Here is a 5,705-nt window from a genome sequence, read left to right on the forward strand (position 1 = left end):
AACAACTGCCCTAAGGCCGCGGCCAGACCCCTCTTCCTCCACCTCCTACCCCTAGTTATCAGCGAAAGAGGCCACGTAATCCCGAATAGACTACCGTCAGCCCGAGTGACATGCCCACAAGGACCTCCCCTCGACCATCAAGTGGTATCATCATCTATGAGCCTACGACTCAGACTGGGACGCATGTGGCATCTTCTTCCTGGGCTGCACCAGATTGGCAGCCCAAATTATAGTTAGACATCAAGCCCCTTCCCTCTGATGCATGTGTGAGGGTATGGGAGAAAGGAGAGGGGGGTCGTGTCACCCAATCTTTGGTGCACGGCCTCCTTCTACCCAAGGATGTGCATGCTTTCGAGGAGGGCACGGATGAGTCCATGGACGGAGGCTACAATGGCACACAATCGTAGTAAAATTTTTCTATTTGTTGTAGTTTACCCCATTACTTTTCCATTAATAGCTCATTCTCCTCGTTTTCATACTTATTATTATTGCTTCATTAGGCCGCTCAATTGGCCTATATACTTGATGAACGGTTGAAGGATCTGGTTGAGGATGCCGGTCGGGAGAAGGCCCTCAAAGATGTGGCTATGGTAACCGTGAATGAGAAAGCTGCAGCTGCTACAACTGCGGAGAAAAAGGCTGCCGTGGCTGAGAAGGCCAGGGCGGCTGTGTAAAAGAAGTTTTCAGAGCTACAGGTCAAGCTGGGGGAGACTTAAATGAAATTGGCAAAGGCTGAGAGCGTGAATGCTGCATGGGTCGAGGAGTTTAATAACCTAAGGGCAGCCCTGGATTCATGCAAGAATAAATGGTACAATGAGGGATTCGCCGATGCGGAGAACTCTGCTGAGCCAGTTATTAGGGATTCCCGAAAATTGGGTTTTGAGGAAGGCTGGTTGGCGGCTTTGCAAGTCTTAGGGATCCCCGAGGATTCTCCTTTGAGAGATCTCGGTCAGATCCCCTTCCCGGATACTGCTTTGACTGTGCAAAATCCTTCGAGGTCTGCCGACGAGGAAAAGACGACCAGTTTGAGGGAGTTGGTGGAGTAGATTGACTCTCATGTGGATTTGGATGAAATGGAGGCCACCAGCAACCCCCGTCATGCAAATCAGCTCAGCCAGGACTCCTCATAGCCTCCAACGAGCCTGCATCCCCCAGTGACCATCGGCTAGGAACAACCTAGAGACCCTCCATCTTAACTGCCGAAATGGATTCATGTTGGTTAAGTTCAATCAATTTTCTCCCTCTTTTTTTTTTTATTATTTATTTATCGAAGTACCGTATTTTCCTTTTTCTTTATGGTTATTTTGCCTATGTCATCGGGTTGTGGTGACCGAACAATTATTTATTTACTGAGTTTGATGCTTATGCGGCCATCGAGTCATGGACAAAACGTTGGGTTACTTTTTAACATGATGAACTTAACTCAAATTTGATTGTAATTCTGTTTAATAATTTCCTTGTATTTTTGTGGGATTTTATGTAAAGGCTATGTGTGAGAAATTGGTGAAGAATCTATGAAGAAGTTGATTTCGCAACTTGCTCGTGACTGACTCGCGACTGCTGACCCGCAAAACAAGCCACATGAGAAGCAAATATTGGAATTTGAAGAGTCCATGACATGCTAGATTTTGTGAGTGACTTGCGACTCGGGCCAAGTCGCGAGTGACCTGCGAAACTAACTTCCTGTTGCTTTTTTAGTATGACTTTTCCCATTCTTTACCAACACTATATAAACCCTCATGACCCACGAAATGTAAAAAGAATGAGTATTTATAAGAAACTTTTGAGAGAGAAACCCTAGCCAAACACTTGAGAGTAAGAGATTATTTTACCCGCAATCCTCTACATCATTTCTCTAAAATTTCCATTTACTCCCACCTCTCCATCTACACATCCTTGAGAGGTTCTTAGCCCAAACACTTACCTCACCTATTTTGAGTGTTGAGAGAAGTTTTGGTGCCTTTAGGAAGCATTGGAAGAAGTCATTGAGTGGTGGATGCAGTCGGGCAGAATTATAGGATTTGGATAACTAGTGAAGACAAGATTTCGAGAAGTTCGTTGGTAGCAAGAGCTCTAAGGGCTCAAGTACATTGGGTAGATTAAGCTTGGAGGGTCTTTTTGATATTAGTGTACTCCAACTTATTCACTAGTGGATCGATTTTGGCCTGAAGGGCTGCGGAGAGGTTTTTCACCGAGTACTTTAGTTTCCTCTTCGATAACACATCTTAGAGTTATCTTTGTGTTTGCATCTCTCTTCCGTACTCTTTAAACTTTGCATTTATTGCTTATTGTACTTGCTTATGACTTAAAGTAGTGTTTTGGTTTATTGCGTTTGTTTTATTCTTGTTTTGCACTTAAATAAGTTAGAGTAAAAGCAATTAAGCCGTAATTTAAAATTGGGGGTCTAAAAAAAATAAAAAATAAAAACTTATCAAAAAAATATGGGAGAGAATTAAGAATTGGTGATAGAGCATTTAATAAATAAGTTTGGTTTACCTCCAGTGCTTTTTAACTAGAATCTTCTTTAGTTTTAATGAGAAACTGCCATATCATCCACTAACTAAATAAAATGAGGAGATTAAAACCCACTACCACTAGCCATTATATATTAAAACAAAAGGACATTTTCAGTTAAAAAAGTACAAGAAGTAAGCCAAAACCCTTAAATAAATTACATTGAGACCTTTTCTTTTTTGAGTGCATATCATGGTGGAGTCAATGGAGTATACGTGTGTATTTATGGTGTAATAAAGTAGGGCAAGCTAGGTTTTGATTGTTGGATAGCTGACCACCTTTTATAATTACACATTGCCTCTTTTCTTTCTTCTTTTTTTGAATTTGGTACGTTCATCTTTATTAAAGGAGAAACCATAAATCATATTGATTTTTGGGAAAGATTTATTAAATCCATATATTCACTTTTTTTTTTAAAAAAATTCTTATGATATTACCAAATGAACATTAAACTTTATTTATTTAAAACATTTAGTTTTGGATATAATGAACTTATGAACCTATTTTGGTTTTATTGGAGGATTATTGTTTATTATTATCTCAATGGTTTACGAATAATTACTTTATAAAGTTAATATCTAGTTATAATTTGTTTTTTTTTTAATATTCTTAATAATATGTGAAAAATTACATAAAATTATTTATATAATTTTTTAACTAAAAATAATTAGTTTTAAACTTATTATATATTTATTTAAATAATTTAAAATTATTAATTAAATATTCATGACATCACTAGTTCGACCATCGATCTAACCATGGTCAGACCATAAAATCAAGAATCACTCTTTTTCTGGCTCTTTGACCTGTTTGATTTTTAAAACCCCTCGCGATAGAATGGTTTTTTTTTTTTTTTTTTTAAATTGCACCAGATATTTTAAATGTTTGATAAATTTTTTATTTAAAATGGTAAACTATATAATTGGTCCTTATCCTTTACACCATATGTCAATTTGGTCTCAAACATTTCAATTGTGTCAATTTAGTCCTTGACCTTTTAATGTCATGTCAATTTGGTTCCTACCATTATCTATTTGTTGAAAATATCTGATGTGTCTAACGAATTAATAAAAAATGTTTTTTTTTTTTTTGCGACACTAACTGCCATCTGTAAATCGAATTCATACTAAAATTAAAAAGAAAAGAAAAAACAATTATGTAGTTTACCCTATTGAAAAAAAAAAAAAAAAAGTTTGATAACTTTATTTAATGGTAATTTTTGGAACTTTTATCTTTTTATTTAAGAGACAAACAATTAATGATACTCCCTTAAAAAGCACCCCATATTTTAAATTTTTGATAACTTTTTTTTTATAATTTAAAATTAGAAAATTTTTGATAATTTTGTTTAAGGGCAATTTTGGGAAATTTTATCCTTTTATTTAAAGAAAAAAATAATAAATGATATTCTTTTAAAAAGTTGGATTTTATAGATATGACATTCACAACAATTTTATAACATATTTTAGGTCGTAAATTGTGGCCAAAATTGGGAATTAAGCCCATTTTCATAATTGTATAGTTAGTAGACATGGTTTCAAAAGTATATACTTTACTAACATCTCGAGTCTCAAAAACTCGATTTTGGGCTATAAATTGAGTCTCAAAGACTTGGTTTTCATGGCCTGATCACTTCTGATGTGGCATTTTTTTCACGTAGCGTCCACCTAGAAATTGAGTCTTAGAGACTCGATTTATAAGCCTTAAAACACCCTTTACACCTTCTCATCAGAGAAGAAAGAGAGAGAAAAAAAAAACTAGAAACAGTAACCCAATCAGTCGAAGATCGAGATCAAAATGGGTGGCTTTAGATCGATGTGGGACCATGGGTGGGTGGGTTTCAAGTCGGCCTGGGTGGCTTCAACTCGGCGTGGGCCGTGTGTGGTCGTGGGGCCAATATGGCGAGAACTCGATTCGCCGCGTCTCGGATATAGTGGTGTTGCCCTACGGAGGAAGAGGAGGAGAGCTTAGCTGATGACGGTGAGGAGGAGGAATTGCGGCGGACTTGGTGGAGAGCTTCGACGAGCTTTGTGGAGTAGTTTCTTTGCTCTAATTCGAATCTCCATCTGATTGTCTCGGGTTTTGGATCTAATTCCAGATCTCGCATCTAGGTTTTTCTATGCTTCGTTTGCTTCAACTCTTCTTCTTCTATGTTGAAATTCGGGTTTGAGATCGTAGACTTCATTGAAGAAAATAATTTCACAATATACCTCGAATTCTTTCTCTCTTTGATCTAATTTGGGTTTTCTTAAATAAAAAAAAAATTCGGTATTTTTGGGAATGGCTTGTACATGACTTAGACTTAAATTTTTTTTTTTTTTTTGGCTTATAAATCGAGTCTTAGAGGCTCGATTTCCAGATTGACGCCACGTGGAAGAAACGCCAAATCAAAACACTGAAATTAAGTCTTTTAGACTCAAGATGTTAGTAAAAAATATAATTTTGTAACAGTACCTACTAATTATATTGTTTGGAAATCAGTGTTAATTCCCAATTTTGGCCGGTAAATTGTTATTGTTATTGTTATTGATTTGAATCACCATTAAAATTACTTTTTTGTCCACTAATAATAACCTACCACTTAAAATTTATTATGAAAATGTTGTCGAAATTTTTTTTTTCTCATAAGTTTATCATATTACCATGAATATCCCTATGCCTCTCTCCTCCCAAGGAACAGGAGGTGAGCCAAATGACCAAATTGCCAACCACAATTCTTTATTTACACCTATACTTGATGATGTGGCACATTATGATTGGTTGAACTTACCGCGGAGCAACAGATTTTTGTCTTCAAAATCTGGCCGTTAGAAATACAAGGATTCATCATTTCTTATCTCTATAGTGAATAACTCTGAAAACTTCCCAAGACTCACACTTTCAACTTCAAGGTCTCTTTTCTCTCCCATGGCTTTCTCTGCAACTTTCTCACAAAACTCATTCTCATGCCTCTCTCAACTCCCTCACAACTTAAGAAGAAACCCTCTTCGTTTGCCATCAATTCGAGCTGTAAAATCCACTGAACCAGAGAAGGAAAAGACTGTGGAAACAAAGAGCGAAGAATCATCTGTTTCTAATGCTCAACCATCAACCACACCTCCTAAGACCCCCAGAAAGCCCGTCTATTCGAGTGAGTTCTGAATTTTCAAGAAAAATATTCTATTTTTTCTTATTCTTTGACTTTTTTTTTT

The sequence above is a fragment of the Quercus suber genome, unplaced genomic scaffold (genome assembly GCF_002906115.3).
Source record: "Quercus suber isolate HL8 unplaced genomic scaffold, Cork oak 2.0 scaffold_246, whole genome shotgun sequence".
In the NCBI taxonomy this organism is placed as follows: domain Eukaryota; kingdom Viridiplantae; phylum Streptophyta; class Magnoliopsida; order Fagales; family Fagaceae; genus Quercus; species Quercus suber.